The sequence below is a fragment of the Herpailurus yagouaroundi genome, unplaced genomic scaffold (assembly GCF_014898765.1).
Source record: "Herpailurus yagouaroundi ecotype Mexico unplaced genomic scaffold, PumYag 195, whole genome shotgun sequence".
NCBI classification, from domain to species: domain Eukaryota; kingdom Metazoa; phylum Chordata; class Mammalia; order Carnivora; family Felidae; genus Herpailurus; species Herpailurus yagouaroundi.
This window is the reverse complement of record NW_024412426.1, coordinates 8479319-8502480: the sequence shown is the minus strand read 5'-3', so window position 1 is coordinate 8502480 and position 23162 is coordinate 8479319. Positions and strand designations below refer to the sequence as shown.

General features: G+C 40.7%; 1 protein-coding gene across 9 annotated transcripts in view; it reads right to left on the bottom strand.

Annotated features, from left to right (window-relative positions):
• CACNA1E (calcium voltage-gated channel subunit alpha1 E) overlaps positions 1-23162 on the bottom strand; it is a 380278-nt gene that overhangs the window by 245553 nt on the left and 111563 nt on the right. The window lies entirely within an intron of this gene.

Sequence of the window (23162 nt, the reverse complement as noted above, 5' to 3'; positions counted from 1 at the left end):
AGACAAGACATGGGGCGCCTGGGTGGCGCAGGCGGTTAAGCGTCCGACTTCAGCCAGGTCACGATCTCGCGGTCCGTGGGTTCGAGCCCTGCGTCAGGCTCTGGGCTGATGGCTCAGAGCCTGGAGCCTGTTTCCGATTCTGTGTCTCCCTCTCTCTCTGCCCCTCCCCCGTTCATGCTCTGTCTCTCTCTGTCCCACAAATAAATAAACGTTGAAAAAAAAATTTTTTAAAAGACAAGACTTGGGACTTGGAACGTATAGGTATGAAGAATGCAGAAAAGTGAGGAGTCTAATACCTATCTTATCACTCCTGACCCCAGGCTGACACCGGACTCTAAATCCCCAGAGTTTGAAATAGCCCAACACCAATGTCTGTGCTCTGTGTGATGGGCAGCTGACATAGAGAGGCAGGATAGCAACTGACGAGTGTGCACTGACCCCACAGACACTTTTGTATGGAGAAGAGGGACTACTTAACATTGTGTCTCCGCCAGCAGCTAGCACGGTGCTTGGCACAGAATGGATGATCAGCAGTTGCTTAACTGAGAGCTTCCTACTCTGAATCTTAAGTAATCCCTCATTTAACTTTAGAAACCTTAAGAGGCGTCAAACATAGAAGAGAGCAAGTCTGAGAAGGGAAAGGGGACAATCTGAGGTAGAAAACAGAGGGCACAGCCTCAGCAGGGGCTCATGTGAAGACACCGAGGGCAACAGGAAGAGGGAAGGAAAGGTGATCGAGGTAAGGCCTTGCAGCAACTATAGGATTATAAATCAGCAGGCTTCCAAATGCCCTACCTTAGTGTCATCACCTCCACAAGGCAGGAGGAGGGCACTGCCTGCTTTCAGACAGGAGGGCAGAGGTTCAGGGAAAGAAGAAGCTGGCAAGAGCCTGAGTCTCAATACTCAGGCCAGAGAGCTCTCTGCCAGGCCTCCGTGCTCCTCAGGGATGGCACACACTGGCAGGCTTCCCAACTGGCCTGGGACCGCTTCAGAACTTGATGACGACTTGGCATACATCTGCCTTCAAGCCAAGCTTTGTGTCTGCTGGATGCAAACTCTCCAGCTACCAAACTGTCAAAGGCCAGCCTGCCGCCTTCCCACCACCGGCACGGGCTTTCCTCTCATAGTGGCTGACTAGCCCAGAGCTCCACAGCCTCTGCCCACCCTCTCCCTACACCCCAAGATGACTGTTTGAGGTTCAGAGCCCCACCCCCACAAAGCGGCCACCCTGGAGTAGCATCTGGTCACCTCATGTGCACATCAGTATACTGCCATGTAAAGACCAAGGAAAGAATATACTTTAGGAAAACAGCAAAGAAAGAGGTTAGACTGGGGGATGGGAGGTTGAGGGGGTCCCAGTGATAGCTTTTGAGCAAGAAATAAAAACTCCTCTCTCCTAGAAACAGGGGTAAAAGGCAGAGGCCTTGAAACCCAAGAGGGAAAAGGAAGGAAATCCATAACCATAGAGATCTACATGAGGAATTGTCCAGAACTCCAGCAACAGAGAGCTCCTAGGACCAAGCAGGCAGGCTATGGTTTCCTGGCTTCTCTTCTCTTTCCCGTTGTATCAGGAGAAATTCTCTCCTCAGGCTCCTAGAGTTCCTGTGTCCTGCCCTGATGGAGCCTGTGTGGAGCCAGGAGTAGTTGTAAGGGTGCCCTCAATGCAGCAGGCAGAGTGGGGAGAAGAGGGGCAGGGCCAGGCCCACCAGTGGGCTTTCCAGCTGAGAACTACCATCACCTGCAGCCCTACCGGAAACATGGAGCCCAATGTGAGAGTCCCTGAAAGGGCCCTAAAACCTAAAATTCCGAAGACTATAAAATACTATATTTCCGATGAGATATTTCAGAAATTCAGAAAATAAAACATACACCACAACGTACACAGTCCTACAGTCTCCTATTTAACAAGGGTTTACCGGGGCGCCTGGGTGGCGCAGTCGGTTAAGCGTCCGACTTCAGCCAGGTCACGATCTCGCGGTCCGGGAGTTCGAGCCCCGCGTCAGGCTCTGGGCTGATGGCTCGGAGTCTGGAGCCTGTTTCCGATTCTGTGTCTCCCTCTCTCTCTGCCCCTCCCCCGTTCATGCTCTGTCTCTCTCTGTCCCAAAAATAAATAAACGTTGAAAAAAAAAATTAAAAAAAAAACAACAACAAGGGTTTACCATTTTGGTATTTGTTTCGAATCATCGAATCATTTTTTAAAAGATATGAAGGTGTTAGATCCAGAATAATCACTGTTGTGGAATTGGTTGTACCAGTTGTATACAGATTTATGTACCTTCCCAGTAGAGCTAGGTGTTTTCTAGCTCAGTTGTTTTCAACACAGTCCAAGAACCACCTGCATCAGAGTTATCTGGGTACTTGCTTAACATGCAGATTCCTGACCTTCTTGGAGTAAGGCCAAAATTGTGCTTTTTAAATAAGCACTCCAGATGTTTTTAATGCACACTAAAGCTTTAAGGGCCACTGTTCTAGCTTAGGTCTTTAAGCCTTCTTAAAATGCCAAAAAAAAACCAAAACAAAACAAAAACAAAAACAAAACAAAACAAAACAAAACAAAAAAAACATTGACCAAAACAAACCAACTAACCCTGGGAAGGGTGACCCTTTAAACTGCTGTCACTTACTACTCCATGTAAATGACAGATCAGAAGCAGGCCTTCTATTCTGTCCAATGGGTCAGCTTGCTGCTTCCCTGTCACTTCCATGGCTCACTTAGAGCCACAATAAAACAAGAATGATAGTTATTATCTTCAGAAAGGGAGACAGGGAGAGAACAGAGCTAAAAGCCCCCCATATCTAAGTGTCCCGTTCCCATCATCCCACCGCTGCCACCACGTGTAGCACATCTCTGGCACCTTATAGATTGTAACAGAGTAACAGTATATGCTGTAATTGGATATTTGTATTTTTGTTGCTCTCTTAATTAAGCAGCTTTATATACCAGCTTTATTAAGTTTGTTTACAATCATAAAATTCTCCCATTTAAAGTGGTTTTCTCCCATCCGGTGGTTTTTAATATATTCAAAGAGTTGTCCAACCATCACCGCTATATAATTCCAGGACATTTTAATCACTCCAAAAACAAATCCCATACCCATTAGCAGTCACTCCCCATCCAGCCTCCCCCCACCCTTTGGTAACCACTATTCTACTTTCTGTTCCTATGAATTTGTCTATCCTGAACTTCTCATATAAATGGAATCATATAGTATGTCGCCTTTTTGAAGGACTTCCACTTTGCAGTTTTCAGGTTCATTCATGTTGTAGCATGAAATCAGTACTTCCTTCCTTTTCATCATCAAATAGTATTCCATTATATAATAAATCATATTTTGTTTGTCCATTCATCAGCTAATGGACACCTGGGTGCTTAGCAGTTTTTCGCTACTATGAATAATGCTGTTAAGGGCATTCAGGTACAAGTTTTTGATAGGCACATGTTTTCATTTTTCTTAAGGATATGCCTAAAAGTGAAATCGCTGCGGCTTATGGTAACTCTATGGTTAATATTTTGAGAAGCTGACAAACTGTTCTGCAAAGTGGCTGTACAATTTTACATTCTCACCAGCAATGTCTACGGGTGCTAATTTCTCCACAGTCCTGCCCAACACTTACTATTGTCCGTCTTTTTTTATCATAATCATTCTAGTGGATGTGAAGAGGTATCCCCTTGAGGTTTAGCTTTGCATTTCTTTAATGGCTAATAATGTTGAGCACCCTTTCCAGTGCTTATTGTCCATTTGCATACTTATTCTTTAAAGCTTTTACCAAAGAACCTGGAACCATATTAAATAGTGGGTTTCAAAGTGCAGTCCACACACACACACACACACACACACACACCAGCAGCATCGTCACGACCATAAATCTTATTAGAAATGCAAATTCCTGGGGTGCCTGGGTGGCTCAGTCAGTTAAGTGTCTGACTTTGGCTCAGGTCATGATCTCACGGGTCATGGGTCTGAGCCCCACGTCAGGCTCTGTGCTGACAGCTCAGAGCCTGGAGCCTGCTTTGGATTCTGTGTCTACCTCTCTCTCTGCCCCTCCCCTGCTCATGCTCTGTCTCTCTCTGTCTCTGTCTCTTAATAATGAATAAATGTTAAAAATAAAAGAGAAAGAAATGCAAATTCCCAGGCCCTACCTCAAATCTCCTGAATCAGAAATTCTGGGGTGGGGCCCAGCGATGTGTGTTTAAAAGCTCTCCAAGTGATTCTGATATAGGTTTCAGTCCGAAAATCAGTGCTGTAGAATAGCGTCTCTTATAGGGTGCTCCACAGTATTTTACCAGGTGATATTTGATAAAGAAATGTTTTAGTGACAAAACTGGGAGACATTAGGCTAATCAAAAAACCCTTTACTCAGGACTTCTCAGCTTCTTTAATGTGTATGCACAGGTGGATCTCCAAGATGGAGATCTAATGTGCAGCATTTCCCAATACTATATAAGCATGAAACCTCTTTTACATGGAACATCTTATAGGCCTAGAGGTTCCCTAGAGGTTCCTTTGAGAAACACTCCTTCAAAGGTCTTCTGTTAAAGAAATTAAAAGGGTATGCTACTATTTATCAAATCAAGTCTATTGTTAACAATATCCCTTAAACTAGTGCTTTACAAAGGCTTTTGCTTAAGTTGTCTATTGCAGCAGAGCAATAGCGTCTTAACAGAGCAATAAGCATTTATTATCTCACATAGGGGAACAGGAATCTGAGAGAGGCTTAGCTACATGGTTCTTGCTCGGGATGTTTCATGATCTCGCTGTCAAGATGTAACCACGGGCTGCAGTTATCTGAACGTTTGACTCTGTCCCAGATTTCTAAGATGGCTCACTCACATGGCATTGGCTGGAGTGCCCAGTTCCTTACAGCGTGACCTTCTGTAGAGCTCACTGAGTGCCCTTACGAGATGGCAGCTGGCTTCCCCCAGAGCAAGGGATCCAAGGCAGAAGTGACAATGTCTTTTGTGACTGAGTCTCAAAAGTCACACCCTTATGTCCGCCATGTTCTCCTGGTCACATGGACCAGCCCTGACACAATGTGGGAAGGAACTACACAAGGCCACAAGGATCAGGAGGTGAGCATTGCTCTGCTAGTAACTGACGAGGCTGCAACTTGACCTGAGGCAGTCTGGCTCCAGAGTCCAGGCCACTGTGCCTGTGACTGTTATTCTTACTAACCACACTCTCTGATACTCCTTTAAGAAGGGGTACTTCAAAAAGACCAGCCTTTATAGGTCAGAATTCAGAATGTGTTCTTCTGTTTGGTGTTAGCATGTTTATATACTTACAGCTGCTGCTGAGCATTACAGCTTGCCCAGAAACCAAACGTTTTAGAACATAGGGCTGGAACTGTTCATTAGCTAATTGGGCTGTTCTTAACTAATCTGGGAGATAAGTATCAATTCACTTCTGTTTGTGCTCTCAAGAATCCGGCTACTAGTAAACTATAAATCATACCCCCCCTCTTTTTTCTTTCATTGTCCACCTATCTAATTGGTAAACTCATAATTCCTAATACATCTAGCTCCTAAAATCCCATTCCTTAGAAATTGCCTCTGTTCTTTTTTGGGTGAAGCTTTAACCACTATTATTATGGCGGTAGACCATTGATATAAAGCCTCAGTTTCTTTCCAGATGTAAATTACAACATTTTTGCCTAAAACCATGTTAAATCCTAAAATTATTAGGACTTTAAAAACATTCTTGAGGGGCACCTGGGTGGCTCAGTTGATTGAGTGTCTGACTCTTGGTTTCAGCTCAGGTCATGATCTCGTGGTTTTGTGAGTTTGAGCCCCACGTCGGATGCTGTGCTGGCAGCATGGAGCCTGCCTGAGATTCTGTCTCCCTCTCTCTCTCTGTGCTTCCCCCATTCGTGCTGTCTCTGTCTCTCTCAGGATACATAAATAAACTTTAAACAAACAAACAAACAAACAAACAAACAAGGATTCTTGAAATACTTGCCTGCCTGCTTTGTTAAATTCTCCTCTTTTTCATATCTGCCACTCATTCATTAGCTCGTTTAGTATTCATTAGATATTGCTGAATGACTACTAAATACAGGCACACAGGGAATAAAAATTACCAATATAAATTCACATAATACACCATTTACCTTAGGGTATGAAGACTACAGCAGTGAACATAAGGGATGAGGATACAGGAAACCCCTGATGATGAGACATCTAATCAAAGACCTCTGATGTTTGTTGTGTCTACGCATGTAATTAAGACGGACTCCACAAAGCATGTTGGAAACGTGGTTACATTAAAGTGGATTTTGTGAAGATCTTCCATTTCCCTCATTATAAACAGATTCTAAGTACAACATGGCATCACCAGGATACAACAGGACATCATACCCAAATAGTAGGTGTTTGTTTGGTATCTACTGACGCTGGAAATGAGGATGGAAACCAAAGAAGGACAAATAAGAAACATTTTTTTGTAGGAAGCATTTGTTATAAGACTGAGGACCTTAAATCGGACATCCTGGTTTCTGATTTCACCCATGTCCTATTTTAACTGAAGACCTCCCGGTCAAACAGCACAACTTCACGACACACCATTTTGTATACATTGAGATTGTCAGCAAAACCTAGACTCTGCCTGTCTTCTATGGAGAAAAAGTGAATTTTAACAGGAGTTTCACCCATTAAATACTGTAACGGTCTTATTGTATCTCATATTCAGAGATCATTGCTCTGAGGAAGGATTTCTATTAACTAAGAAAAAGGCTTATCAGTTTTTTTCAGGTTGCTTTTACTCAGCTAAGAAAGGCTTTAGTCGGACTCAGACAATGTAGAACATGTGAGACTGAAGGGCTCACATGCAGCATCAGTAATATTAAAAAGGACCTTTAGAGAAGGGGGAAGGCACAGATGACTAGAAATGATAACATTCTTCCTCCCATGCAGGTATTCCTTGGACATAGATTGGATCAATCTGGCATTTCTTTGTTTGGCCTTAAGAATGTCCTTGAGGGGCGCCTGGGTGGCGCAGTCGGTTAAGCGTCCGACTTCAACCAGGTCACGATCTCGCGGTCCGTGAGTTCGAGCCCCGCATCAGGCTCTGGGCTGATGGCTTGGAGCCTGGAGCCTGTTTCCGATTCTGTGTCTCCCTCTCTCTCTGCCCCTCCCCCGTTCATGCTCTGTCTCTCTCTGTCCCAAAAATAAATAAACGTTGAAAAAAAATTAAAAAAAAAAAAAAAGAATGTCCTTGAAACATTTTGCCTGCTTTCTTGAATTTTTCTTCCTTTCATATCTGCCGTTCCTTAGTTTATGCATTAGCTTGTTCATTCATCTGTTTTTCAGTAGTATTTGCTGAATGAATGCCAGGCACACAAGGAATTCAAATAAGAGTAAGATATAACCCTGCCCTCAAGCCTCCAGCAAGCAACCCATCTAGTGGATGAGACACCAAAGTCAGCTGTGGGAGTAAAGTTCAGAGAGAACCTGGCCAGGAAGGAAGGGGAGGTGGAGGGAAATGAGGAATTGGCTAAGGGAATGGCAAGGATGGTGTAACAGCAGGCAAAAGAGCATATTCAAAAGGAAAGAGGCATAAAATAGCACAAAATTCAAGGAACTACAAGTAATCCAGTATAACTAAAGAGCAGGTCGCATGTGGTCAGGTCAGGAAGGATCCTGAACAGCTCCTGTACTTGGCCACACACAACAACAAATCACTGAAGGCCTTTAGGCAAAGGATTACATGATCATATCTCATTTTGGTTATCATCTTCTGCAAGATTTTTTTTCCCAAAATTCAACAGAAGCCTTTTAAATTAACAGGATATCATTGAACAGATTCACTTTGTAGATTCTCAGGATTTTACAATTCACTTTGCTTTTATATCCGATGATATCCTCCACTTGCCCTGATTGCGTGCCCGTCACCACATTCTCCATGGCAACCCCTCGCCCATCTTCAAAGCGCAGTTAAAACAAACACCACCTCTCCTGTGACTTCTTTTTCCCCTCAAACATAGTCACCTTCTTCTTCCTCCAAGCTCTCAGGATACATGCTACAGAACGTAACTGCGGCAATACGTTCTAATTACTTTTTACAAGTCTCTCCCTTCTATTACACTATGGATCCCATGAAGGCAGAGACTTGCCTTCTAATTTACATATACATGCTCATTTACTCCGCAGTAGTTTATCGAACACCTGCTCTCTACCAGACATTGTGCTAGACGCTGATTTTCAATACGACAGTACCAGATGAAAGACACTGTTCTCGTGCAGTATATGTAAATGTGTATATAATACATATGTATATAGAAACTGAAGTGTAAATTCCCTTAAAGCAAAAGTCAGTTTTTTCCCCAGTATTCTGAACATGAGAAATGAAAAGCTAGTGATTTTTAAAAACTTATTAACTAAGTTATAAGTTAGGTCATATCACATGACAAAAGCAGAAAAAGTTAAAACGGTTTCAAGAACCAAGAACTCAATACGTAAAAATCTAAAATTTTTTCAGCTGGTAGGGCTGGAACCAAGCAGCCAAAGTCCAGAAACCCAGTTTATTTTTATTATGTAAGAAAACACTCAGAGTTTGGGGTCTGCAGACCAAGTAGACTGTAGCTTTTTGGTGTCTTTTCACTCACCATATTATTTTATTAGTGCCTATTTTCAGCCAGCTCTGTTTCAACCAGCTCAGGTTGGCTCTGAGAAAAATAACAACTGCCACTTTTGTGATTTTAATATGTTTCAAGCACCCTGTTAAGTGCTTCATATGTATTAATTCAATAATCCTCAAACTAGCCCTATTAAGTAGGTAGCTGCTTCATCTTATAAAATGCCAATAATATATAACAGAGTGTCGTTGAGGAATCAGATGAGTTCGCACATGTGCAGTGTGAATAATGCCTGACATATACTCTACTTTTAAATATTGGCTAAGTATCACCGCACTACCGCCACCCTCACTTGGGACACAAGAAAACTGAGGCTCAGTGAGGTTAGGAGAAGTTTCCCCAAGTTCTCTCAGACAGGCAGCATGAGCACGCACTGTGACCTCTTCTTCCCTGAAATTCCTAGAAATCGTTTTGCAAATACAAACCACACTGAAAAGCACGAAGGGAAACAAACCCTTGGTAGACTAGAGACTGTGATGAATACCCTTAGGACAGAAAGTAGATGCAATCTGATGTTTAAAAGGACACCACAGCCTCCAGCTCCCAGAGGAGGATGAGACTGCCATAAATACAGTCTGGCTTCATGAGTACCCCTGCTTGCAGATGGTGAACACTGGGGTCTGGTTTGATCCAGGGATGACCAATGTGGTGACAGTCTAGGTATAGTAGCAGAGATCAAGCAAGCACTTTACTCTCTCCTCCTTCCCCTCCTCAGATCAAAGCAGCAATAGAGGGATATCTACCCATAAGCCAGAGCAATGGGTGTGGAAGTTGGGTAAGAAGTAGCCAGCACCTTTGTGTCTTTCTATTCCCGAAAGCAACAGGTGACTGGCCACCAAAGTGACCCACCCAACAGCAGGTCTCACCCCACCCAAATTCTCACTAGACTGCTAGTCTAAAGTCCCTTTAAGCAGCTAGTACAAACAGATATGACAGATGACATTACGATCAAGAGTCACCCAATGCTTGAGGAAATTGAATAACACAAAGAGAAGAAACTGAACCACCAAAGAACTTCTAATCAACAAGAATAAATACATATAATTACTAACTTAGGAAAAGTGTGAGAACATTGCAAACATTTTTAAAAGTTAGCTATAGATGGTGCAAATAAAAATTTCGATAACTGAAATTTTAAAAAATGATGAAACAGATTACATTGCCAAAGAGATGACTGACTTAGAGACCTGGAAAGTGAAACTGAGCAATGTTCCCAGAAATCAACATAGAGCAATAAAAAGCTGAAAAAAAGCAGAGTTAAAAGACAGAGGATATATAGAAATGTCTCAGCATCACATATAATAAATGCTAGAAATAAAGAACAGAAAAAAGGGAGAGAGACCAATATTTAATGAAAGACAGGAGGGAGCAATTTGAAGGGAGGGAAAAACAATTCAGAAAGCACGTCCCATAAATGAACTGAATAAAATATGAATCTTTAGTTTGAAAGGGGCCCCCAAAGTGGCATGAAAAAATAAAAAAAAATAAAATACAAACCATCAGATAAGACATATTAGTGAAATTTTACACCAAAGATAAGAGGAAAATGTCAGTTTTCTGTAAAGAAATAACCAGGTGGATATTAGAATGGCTGTCAATCACAGAAGATAAAAGACAGTAAGTAGTAAAGATAATCGTGTGTGTGTGTGTGTGTGTGTGTGTGTGTGTGTGTGTGTGTGTGTATTGAAATGGTATGAAAGTTTTTTATGAAGAAGAAATTTTGCTTGCATTTTGTTCAAAACCAGTTGGAAGCCTCTTTAGTAGTTACCCTTCAATATTTATCAGACATTTATGCTGATGACACATAAGGACTCATAACTTTTACATCTTCTTGAATGATTTTCTTTTTATAGAAAATAGTCACCATTGTCCCCTTTAATGCTTTCATCTTAATGTTTTTACCACCTGTCATATCTGCTTTCTTTTGGTTGGCATTTGTCTAGCATATCTTTTACCATCTCTATTTTCCATTTTCTAGTATCATTTATATTTAGCTAAATCTTTCCAGTATGAGGTTAAAATTAAATAAAATCACAGGGTCTCTAGTTTTTAAGTTTAATTGATTTACATTTGTTCTGACTGTTATTAAGTTAGGACTTACTTGTACATTCATATTCTTTATTTGTCTTACCAACTGTTTCTTTTCTCTTGTTTCTCACTTTTCAGTGGACTTTCTGAATTTTGTTGTCTTTTTTCTTTATAGGTTGTATTTGTCTACAGCTTCTATCTCAACTTATAGAATACCAAACCTTGTTTACTATGACTGAAAATTATGCCTGTCACTACCCCATAGATTAGCATTCCATAGATTTCTTAATTTAGAAAAAAATTTGTTTATACACTAACACCACATAGCATCAAAATTGTATGCATATTATAACTCCAAAAATAAGTAAGCTTATTTTTAAACCTTTAAACAGAATTTTCAATGGCATTCACAATAATTTCAATGTCTTATCTTCTAGAGAATGAATTCTATAAACTTTGAATTTAGAAATTAAATGAAAACATTAAGATATTAATAAAACTAATTTAACTGTCACCCTTTAGTTACTTTAGAAAAGGTACCCACCATATGGGGCGCCTGGGTGGCGCAGTCGGTTAAGTGTCCGACTTCAGCCAGGTCACGATCTCACGGTCCGTGAGTTCGAGCCCCGCGTCAGGCTCTGGGCTGATGGCTCAGAGCCTGGAGCCTGTTTCCAATTCTGTGTCTCCCTCTCTCTCTGCCCCTCCCCCGTTCATGCTCTGTCTCTCTCTGTCCCAAAAATAAATAAACGTTGAAAAAAAAAATTTTTAGAAAAGGTACCCACCATAACAAACATCTGTCTTAATGCAGATGCTTTAAAAACATTTCCTTTAATATCAAAAACAAAGATATGAAAGCCTCTATGCTGCTGTTACTCAGCATTGTACTAGAAGTTCTAGTTAATGCAATAAGAAAAGAATATATATAGTGAGTAAATTGGAAAGAACGAAATACAATGACAGTTATTTGCAGTTGATGCAATTTTCTACATAGATAACCCAAGACAATCCACAAATAAATGATTTCAATTAATGAAAGGTTTTGACATGATTACTGGATATAACATCAATAAACAAAAACAGTAACATTTTTACACATTAGCAATGTTTAATTAGAAATGCAAAAAAAATACCAATTCCTTTGCAAGAGCAATAAAATTATAAAGACACTTAGAAATAACCTTAATAAGAGGCAAATGGGTGGCTCAGTCACTTAAGCAGCCGACTCTTGATTTCGGCTCAGGTCATGATCTCACAGTCATGAGATTGAGCCCCATGTTGGGTTCTATGCTGGGCATGAAGCCTACTTAAGATTCTTTCTCCCCTTCTCCCTTTCCCCAGCTTGCATACATGCACTCCTGCAATCAATCAATCAATCAATCAATAACCCTTATAAAAGATGTACAAATCCTAAATGGAGAAATCTCCCAGATTCTAATAAGACATCAAATATATCCCAAATAAATGAAGAGATACTGGCAAGACTTAACATTGTGAAAATGTCAATTCTCCCCATATTAGTCAGTAAACACACTGCATTTCCATTTTGGGTTTATTTTTGTGTATGGTGTAGAAGGTAATATAATTTCATTCTTTTGTGTAGCTGTCCAGTTTTCCCAACACCATTTGTTGAAGACATGGTCTTTTTCCCATTATATATTCTTGCCTCTTTTGTTGAAGATTAAATGACTATAAAAGCGTGGGTTTATTTCTGAATTCTTTATTTCATTCCATTGATCTATGTGTCTATTTTTGTGCCAGTACCATGCTGTTTTGATTATTACAATTTTGTGGTATACCTTGAAATCTGGGATTGTAATACCTCTAGCTTTGTTCTTTCTTAAGGTTGTTTTTGCTATGGGGATATTTTGTGGTTTCATACAAACTTTAGGATTATTCTCTCTAGTTCTGTGAAAAATGTTGTTGGTATTTTGATAGGGATTGCATTAAATCTGTAGATAACTTTGGGTAGTATGAGCATTTTAACAATATTGATTCTTCCAATCCATGAGCATGGAATATCTTTACATTTGTGTGTCATCTTGAATTTATTTCATCAGTGTTTTATAGTTTTTAGAGTACAGGTCTTTCATTACTTTTGTTAAGTTTACTCCTAGGTATTTTATTATTTTTGGCACAATTGCAAATGGGGTTGTTTTCTTAATTTTTCTATGACTTCATTATTGCTGTATTTCCTAAGAAAATCTCAAGATTTGAACAAATTAATTCTAAATTCATATGAGACTATAAGGCCCAAGTTTAGCTAATTTTAATTTTTTTTAATGTTTCTATTTATTTCTGAGACAGAGACAGAGCATGAGGGGGGGGGGGGCAGAGAGAGAGGGAGACACAGAATCAGAAGCAGGCTCCAGGCTCTGAGCTGTCAGCACAGAGCCCGACATGGGCCTCGAACTCACAAACCATGAGATCATGACCTGAGCCAAAGTCCATTGCTCAAAGGACTGAGCCACCCAGGCGCCCCTAGGTTAGCCAATTTTAAAGACAAATGGAAAGGGGATGATTAGCATTCCTGGTTATCAAAAACCATTATAAAATATATTCATTAATAGGATAGACAAATAATAATCAGTGGGATAGAACTGAGAGCCTAAAGCCAAACCATTCACCTGTGGGAACTTTGTATATGAACAGAAGTGGCATTACAAGTCAGTGGACAAAAGATGTACTATTCTCTAAATGGAGTTGGGAACCTATGGGGAAATACACAGGCATATTCAGACCTCACATAACACACAAAAATAAATTTGACAAGGATGAGGACCTACATAGGAAAAGCATAGTTCTTAAATTATACTAGAAAATATACAGAAATAATCTTTATAGCCTCCCTGAAAAAAAAAAAACCGAATGACCAATAAACATGCCATATCTTCATCATAACCTTGCATCTTATTCATATACTGTACCTGTACCAACTTCCTATTATAAAATGTGGATGGAGTCTGACTGCCTAGGAGGCAATGAACTCTGTTCAGGTAACAAAATTATATTTTCTTAGCAGACTTCCGAAGACCAGGACATACTCAGGACTCCCAATTTTCCTACAAAATGACTAAAACTGAAAGGGTTTGTAAGTAGGGAATGTCACTCTTTTATAATATAAGCTAGGCATCCGTCCCATTTTTCCCATGCACACAAGTATTTCATAACAGTTTTTAAAGATAAGGAAAAGCTACAAAATGAATGGTAACCAGACGTTCTCCATCTCTAGTGAAGGAGACACACAAGGAAACCAAATTAATGTAGTAGCAGGGAGTGTCTAGGTTACGACTCTAGGTTAAGAAAAAATGTCCCCTAACCAGGAAGGTTTGAAATATTGTAATGCAAAGGAATAAAGGTAATGTATCCCCTTTCCTCAATTGCTTTGAAGATCAAATTAGCCATTCGTCTTGGGGAAGGTGACAAGCTGGTTTAAAGAGGATAAACTCCAATTCATTGACTAATCAAACAAACAAACAAAAAAAGAACCACTGATGAAGAACTGAAATGCATACACTCATGGAGAATCTTGCTTTCCTAGAAGAAGCTCCAATAGTCTTACCTTTGATAGAATACAGAGAGAAAGACCATGTGCAACCTTCTCTGCCCCTGGGGAGTGGTCTGCACCGGCCCTCTAGTGAGCAAGGGAGAAACCTCCGACCTTTTGTATGAAGTGCTGGACACACACACACACACACACACACACACACACACATCCTGTTGTCCCACCATATGGGCCATGAATCATTCAGAAAGCTTCTGAATCAATTATTCATCCAAACCAAAGACCAAACGTTTTGCTAATTGTCCAGGAAGGAGGGGTGAAGGGGGAAAAGAGACTGATCGAAGGAAATGGAATCTGTGCCAATTTGACAATTGGCAGTATTAATACATCATTCATTTTAAACAAAAACAACAATTTAAAAAAAAGCACAATGAGAAAGAAAATAGCCTCTTCTACATTAATTGGATAACTAACATGGGATACAGGCTGCCTCTGAAACAGGAGGGGAGAAACATACTGCCTTCCCCCAGAGCCCTAATCAAAGCATTCAACCCCATGGCACCTCATTCTCTACTTTTAGCCTCACCACCCTTAACTTGACTGGGAGGTCAATATCCATACACACATGGCTACTGGGCCTCAGGTAGGTTCATGGCCCACATTTTTATTCCTGCTACATGGGCTTAGGGCTGGGAAACACACCTGGAAAGACTACAAGTGAAACTAGAGTACAAGGCTTATGCTGTGTGATTCCCACACCCACCTTACTCCTCAGCTCCGTGGGCAGGCACGCTGACCCTTGCTTTTCACCTCCTCATTCATCCCACATTTGTTGGGCATCTATTACAAGTCTGAGAAAACCCAAGTCACCCTAGAAGGGGGAAAGAAGAGTATGACACTCAATCTCAATGGAGTAACAAGAGGGTCACCCGAATAACCAGAGAAGGGGCACAGTGTTTGCTAATAAAGGGCAAACACAGGTAAGTGTTGAGCGAGTCCAGGAAAGGAAGGCTACCTTCCTGAGGAGTTGGGTCTTGAGCTGGTTCCCACAGACAAAACATCATGGCATGGATTGGCAAAAGGCAGACAGGATATAAACAAGGTAGGGTGACAGCAAGTAAAAGAGCATGGGGAGAAGCTTTGAGATGAGAAAGGCATTGAGTCTGGTCCATGGCAGTAATGACACAAGTCAGGCAACGGACATGAGGACAGGGAGCAGGACATTCAGCTGACACACATCTGAGATGTCACGCTAAAGTGTTCCTTTTCCACATAAAAGAAGAAAAGTTTTTCCAAAGGTTCTGATCATGACAGAGATATGAATAAAGAAATGATTCAGTTGCACCTCCCATGACAGACCAGGGCAGTGGCAAACCTGAGGCTGGAAGTCAAGTTGTGATGCTCTTGCAGGGAATAGATCCACTGATGACAATCCTGACAAGGACAGAGATGGAAATAGCCAGAGAGAAAAACAAAGTCTTGGATTGATGAAGACATCAAACATAACAGAAAAGTCTACATGACAGGAAGGGTAATAAAACCCAAATAAATTCTCAAGCTTGTAGGTTCCTTCGAGATCATTTAACAGAATAGTCCTGAAATGTGGCTCACAGGCTCCTTTGATAAAATCTATGAACCCTTTCCCTGGGGGGAAATGCTCACATATACTAGCCTTTAATAGCATTTCAAGTGACTCAAGGTTCCCTAAAGTCCATCCATCCAAAGCTTCCAGGCTGCAGGTGAGTAAATTGTAGACGGGGTTTTCCTTAGAAGGGACAGGCAGTGCCTGGAACAGATCCCAGTATTTCTGACACACCTAAAGGTCTTTTCCTCATAACCACACAGACTAGTGACATTACTGATAGAAACAGTGATGGTGGAAAGAGTGTCATTTTGTAGGAAAGGATTTTCTGTTCAATGAGAAAAATCAAGGAGGTAAAAAAAAATGAAATAAAAAATTGTAGTGAGAGAAGTCATTACTCTTTCTGGAATCTCTGTTTGCTCTTACTCAAAAAAAGTCCTTTTTTTATAAACTCTTGACTTTCTGTTTTTGCTTTTGTTTTTAATATACAATTAATTTTGGAAGGGGTTTGTCTTTCAAAAATCATCAGGCAGGTTTTCCATTCTCCCTCCCTTCACATAAGTAGAGAGAAGACAATCTCAGTGTGCTCTGTTGGGAAATGGGTCTGCCTTCAAACAGCAGGCCAGGGTCATGAATAAAATTAGGGCTGAATTGCTGTCCTTGCTGTGGCAAATTCATTTCCAAATGTCCACCCAGACCTACGACTTGCATTCCAGAACGGGTGACCTGGGAGAGTTTATTCCCAGTAAATTCTTAGCATTGGGTCCTGGCAAAAGACCAAAGTGGTCAGGGACTAGGGATGCTAAGGCGGGGAGAAGAAGAGTGCAGATCACAGAAAGGCAGGGGAATCCAGCCCTAGAATAGTTCATAGAAATAAGCTATGGTCTCTCCAAAGGAAGGAAAAGGCTTTTAAATCCTTTTAACAAAATAACCACTGATAAAGGAAGCAAGTTGCTAAGGGAACACACTGCCATGCTGTTTGCATTTAGGCTTCTCCTTACTGTAATGCATGGTGAGGAGGATGCAGATGTGAGTATAGATGTGGCTGTACTTTGCTGCAACTTCAGGCAGGAAACTACGTGACAGATCAGCAAGTACACATATGGACAGATATTAAACTATAAGCCTGTGCCGATCTTCTTTAAGAGCTGCAAGAGTTCTTATTCTTACTTCTTATTCTTTTTATTCTACCTCACCTCTCCAGCCTGGCAGCTGCTGGGAGCACCATCAAACTTTAATGGACTCCCTTCTCTGCAGCACCATGGCCTGAATACAGAGAACTGCATAAGGTGTCTCCATGACTCCTTCTACCTACCAACGGGTGATTGGCATGCAAAAAGGCAGACAAAGAAAAGTACTAGCGGCAGGGCAGGTACCAGACACTCTCAGATATGCCATTCCATTTCATCTCAACTCTTCTAGAAGACTAGTATTTCTGTTTCTTTTTGTAGAGCAGAAAATTAAGACTCAGAAAGGTGAAGCAATTAGCCTACAGTCATATCACCAATAAGGCCCAGTAGCAGTATTTGATCAGTTTTGACCTGGATGGATGGGCGTTCTACCCCAAAACACGGTCTCTCACTGCAATTGACTAAGACTGACTGCCAAACTGTCAGTTATACAGTTAGTATTTTTTTTTTAATATTCATTCATTTTTGAGAGACAGAGAGACAAAGAAAGACAGAATGCACATGGGGAGGGGCAGACAGAGCAGGAGACACAGAATCTGAAGCGGGCTCCAGGCTCTGAGTTGTCAGCACAGAGCCCAACGCGGGGCCCAAACCCATGAACCGTGAGATCATGACCTGAGCTGAAGTCTGACACTCAACCGACTCAGCCACCCAGGTGCCCCAAGTTATACAGTTAGTATTAAAACTCTACAAATGCAGGATCAAGCTTAGTTCTGTATATGTATGTATGCTTACAGCCCACAAAGGAGTGGGGAAGGGGATGGGAGCTAAAACAAAAAAGATAAAACGTAGATTCTCCATCATAAGAACTTAATAATTTGGCTGATAATTATAAGAAACAGATTTACAACATTCTGATCAATATAGATTAAGAAAAGAAAAATGAAAAAAAATCTAAGAATAGCAAGAATATAGATGAAAGAAATGAAAACAACCTATTACAATAAATACTAATGTGTATATTCTCTCAAAAGAGGAAGATTCAAGCACGTCACTGGAAAGCAACACAAAAAACTGAGCTATCACAGGATTTTGATTATTTAAGTATGAAGGGTTGGGAAGCAAACAAGGAAGTAGAGAAGAAATAAAATGGATCGGTTTCTTGGAGTAAATAAATTTAAAACCAGAACTGAAGGGGCGCCTGGGTGGCGCAGTCGGTTAAGCATCCGACTTCAGCCAGGTCACGATCTCGCAGTCCGTGAGTTCGAGCCCCGCGTCGGGCTCTGGGCTGATGGCTCAGAGCCTGCAGCCTGTTTCCGATTCTGTGTCTCCCTCTCTCTCTGCCCCTCCCCCGTTCATGCTCTGTCTCTCTCTGTCCCAAAAATAAATAAACGTTGAAAAAAAAAAAAAAAAACCCAGAACTAAAAAGGGAATTAAAAAAAGGGGGGGGGGGGGTAAGGAGAGAAAAAGAAAACCACACACATCACCCTAGCATTGCTATTGCTCATAGCCAACTGATAGTGTCCCTTATTTGATACAGACTTGCTTCATTATTGTTAGGTGAATATAGTTATTCTACTAGGTAAACTAAGAGTTGTGAATACAGATCAAATTGAAGTGATTCTGGGACCGTGAAGCCCAAGATTCAGAACACTGTAGAAGCTAGTATGACCCAGGGCAAGTAACAACAGACTAGAAATACAGGGACATCAACTCCATCTCAGCTATACCAAGCATTTCTGTGGGGCTTAGAGTAACTCAGGGAATATATTTGCTTCATTTTGTGCTTCCCTTTCAGCATCAATAAACTAGAGAATAGTAACAGAAGCCATTTATTAAAAACCTACTATGCGCAAGGTGCTGTGCCAAGTGCTCTACATACACTGTATTATGATGCTCATAAAACACCCAGAAATACCCTGAATCCTTAATTTCCTAATGAGGAAAGTGAGGCTAAGAGGTTAAATAATGTGGTCAGTCACAGAGCCAGATGCAGACTTCAAATGCAGAACTATGTAATTCCATAGCCTTTATTCTTCCCATCCTGCATTGTAACACTAACCTATTTTTAAGAACTAAATGGAAAACCTGTCTAAAATGATTTCAAGGTCAAAGTGTTCTAGAAAATCCAATAATATATTGTTTTTTTAATCCCTTTCAATAAAAGATGTTTTCCCAGTAACTGAAACCAAATAGTGAGTTTCACATTCTCCTGGATGGATTCTGACATACCAATAGATACATCCCTTTACTTTTGTTAGTTACGATGCATCAAGATCAAACACTACAGAGCAGGCAACCACCACGATATATGCATTAGGAAGACAGGATAGCATCATGGCTAATGATAAGGGCTTTGGAATCAGACTACCTCATTTGAATCCTAATTCCACCAACTACTAGCAGTGTGATAAGGGGGAAATTGCCCAACCCACTGAGGCCCCTGGTTTCCTAATCCAACGGTGGTAATAATACTATCTACCTCATAGGGCTGTTGTGAGAATTAAATGAGAAAACGCTTTACAACGTTTAATGCAGTGCTTAGCACTGACGATCAGCTTTTAACTAAGTCAGCAGTCTTGAATAACTAGGTAATCCCAGCTCTCTATCCATTCTTCTCCTCCCTGCCTCCTGACCTGGCATCACTGACAAGGGCCAACTGGTGAATGAAAAAGCCCTCTTCCAGAGTTAGACATAGGAAGTGTCAAGGCAACTCCTTTCCTTAAGTTCATGAACTTGGGACCAAACTGGCCTCTTGTCTTGGAAAAAGACAGCTCTCCTAGATCAGTTACATAATCCCCTTATAAAAGGCATGTTATACACTGCAGTAAGGAGCAATATAATTAACATCCTCAAGGACTCTTCCAATACTCTGGTCACAATAATAAATCTTTCTCCAAAGACCTGCCACAACCATTTACTTGTTACTGACTCCCCAATTTATTTGTTGTAGATGTACATGAAGTAAACTTCTGACTTCTTAATCTTGTACAGAAAAAAATGTTAGTGAAACGAAATGCTGGTTTTCCCTCTGAAACTTGCTTCTGATACCCTGTCCTAGTGGCCACAGAGTTTCGAGCTTGACAAATGTTAACTAGCAGTGATATCCAGGCCAACATGCATATTTTAGAAACAGCTTACCGGGCTGACTACCTCTGGGCTTTGTCATCTTAAAGAGGAAAAAAATACAAAAATTAAATGAAATAAAATAAACTACTTGCTTCTCAATCTTATCTCCAAAGTGTGATCAGAAGAGGTAGCAAAAAGAGTTCAGGGACTGCTTATACTGGCATCTAGTTAACGTGTCAACAGAGCAAAATGAAACCAAATTCCCAGTGGCTTCCCATCTCCTTCTCATTTAACTCTGCTGTTGTGCCTCCTACTACTCACAAGTAGGCCTTTTACATGTTAAGCACTTAATAAAGGTGGATAGATGGGACAAAGAGAAAGCTAAATGGACGGAACAAATTTATGTGCACAGTCTTTCCTCCTGATCAAATGGTGTTGAGTCCAAATCAACATTATCTATCTATCTATCTATCTATCGATCTATCTATCTATCTAATCTATCTATCCACTATCTCTATATCAGACTGAAAGCTCTTTGAGGGTAGATATCTTATTATGTATCATTTTAGACCCAATACTTGGTAAAATGTTCTGTACATGCATGGCAAATATTCCTTGAATCAATAAGTATTACTAGTAATTAGAAGAAGACATTTATTGTAAATCTGCTATACATCAGACAATGTACGTGCATTTTCTTATTTAACTCTCATATAGATGATGAAAAGGTCACTTCCTCTAAAATTGATGGTCTCTTTCCCATCGTGTAGGGTTGTTGTTGGGAAGCAGCCACACAATTAGAGATGAGATCTCTCAGTCTCCTTTGCAACTAGGTTGAGTCATGAAGCTGGTCCTTGCCAATGGGATGTTAGTAGAAGTTATGTATGTCACTTCTATGCCAAAAAATGTAAAAGGTGAGTATATCTTCTTCATACTCTCTACTCCCATCAAGGGATGTAAACCATGGGAACCTAAAAGATGGCAGGGCCACCGGATAGAAGGGAACAGAAAGTGAAGGAAAGCCAAGAATGCACTGGCCTATTTAAGGGGAAAGACATAAACCTAACCACTGCAGTCTTGGGGGAGGAGGGGTTGTTTCTGAGAGCATCAAGTGCTACTCAATATAGTACATAAAATCTTGCAAATGGGATATTTTAGATTAAAAAAAAAAAGGTTCAGATAGGTTAAATAACTTGCCCAAAGTAACATTGCAATGGCAAAGCTGAAGTTCAAGCTCAACTTCACTAAAGTTCAAGCTCTGCCTAACACTAAAGTCCTCAGTCTTTCCACCACAGAGTACTATTAAGATGATTTGATGTTGGTAATGGATGGATACACACTTATGAAACCACTACTTACCCCACTACCAGGTACAATCCAGGCAACATCAGACTAAACTTTCTCATTCTTCCCTAAGCCTGAATTGACGGTAATCTCCAGGTGGGCAGGGAATACAGCAGTTACATTACTGATATATTCAGTATCCTATATAGTGCTTGGAATTCTGTACACACTTAAATAACATATGATCTTTTTTTAGATGGATGGGTTGATGGTTAGGTGGAGAGATGGATAGGTGGATAGGTAGGCATGTGGGAAAGGAGTATCACTTGGATAAATATTATACTAGGATACATGTGATGAAAGGGGGCCAACCACCTCTTCCCCAACCCCACATCCTCCTGAAGCAAGGGCCAAGGATGCTGAGAGTCTTTGCAGACTCTCTATTATACCTTCTTGCCCTGCATTCCAGGGAAAAAAGCTGTACCTTTAAAGATCTAATATTGCTCTCCACTATCAAGCAGTAATCAAATCAAGATCTATATTCAAACTGAAAAATCTTGAGAAAAATATGCTTTTCTCTTTTAGGACAGTAAAACAAGATATATACACACACAGGGTGAAGGAAAGATGGACATGTAACCACTGAAAGAGAGTTAATCATCCAAGAAGCCATTTCTCATCAATGATAAAAGACAAAGATCCCAAAGGCTGGCCATGGAATACCTAACTCTGGAGAGGGATCTGGGTGTCTCTGGCCCAAACTACACCCTTCCCTTCTAGCCACTCCTAGATACTGGACCACCCAAGCCAGAACGAGGCTATGTCTTGACCACATTGTACTTAGCTGCCTTATATCCATATACATATTCTACTCCAACCAGACAATTCCATTCATGAGTGAGAGCACTGTGTCTAACTTCTACTTCTACTTCCCCCAACACACCTACTCCAGACTAAATACCAGAAATCTATAAGCTTGATTAAAAGCAGGCTTTAGCTTCAGGCAAGTAACTGACAACCAGAGACAAGGGTACCAGGCATACATTGGCCCTCTCTGGGCCTCAACCCCTTCATCTGTAACAATGGATCAGACTGGATCAGCTCATATCTTTCAAGTGTGAGACTCTCTTTTTTAATGTCAAAAATCCAAGACCTACTTTGCCCCCTGGAGGAGTTATTTCATTAATACAGCCCCCTAACAATTTTGTTAAATAGATGTCATTATCCACCTTTACTACCACCTCCTTTTTTATAGAGACCCTCTAGATAATGTCCTCTAGACACTGAAGCTTACAAAAGCTGGGTCACTTGCCTACAATCACTGAGCTACTAAACAACAGAGCAGAAATTTGAATTCAGCTTTGGTTGTCCACAAAGCTCAAATTGATAACCACTATGCTATACTGACTAAATGGGAGGGAAAAACAACACTACTTATTAACAGTGCCTTTAAATATATTTATATTTTATAAATCACAATGGCACTTACACACTTTAGAAAAATGATACCGTGGTACATATCTGTGGGAGACATTGTTCAGAAAAAAGCCAATGCTGAGTGTGGCCATGGATCTGCACGCCCACTGCAATAATCCCAGAGGTCTCCAGAGTCCCATAGCCCACAGACAGAAAACCACTGGAATAGCTAGCTGACACATTACATACACTGCTTCTTTAACTTTCTATCTGTGGTTCTAAAATCTGAATTTCTGAGTGACTTCTTAGTGTGTAGCTTCAGCCTGGCTTCCAGTCAGGCACAGCTCAGGGGAGTTAAAGTCAAGGAAGTTCCTTCTTTATTTGCAGTAGTATCTGATCAAACCTTTGAGTCATCCTATTAGAAATAGGGGGGATCCACCCCAAACTTGAAGTTGTTTGTTGGAGAAGAGGAGCTGGATGTCAAATTCACTTTAATAGAACTTTAAGAAGGAGCCAGTTT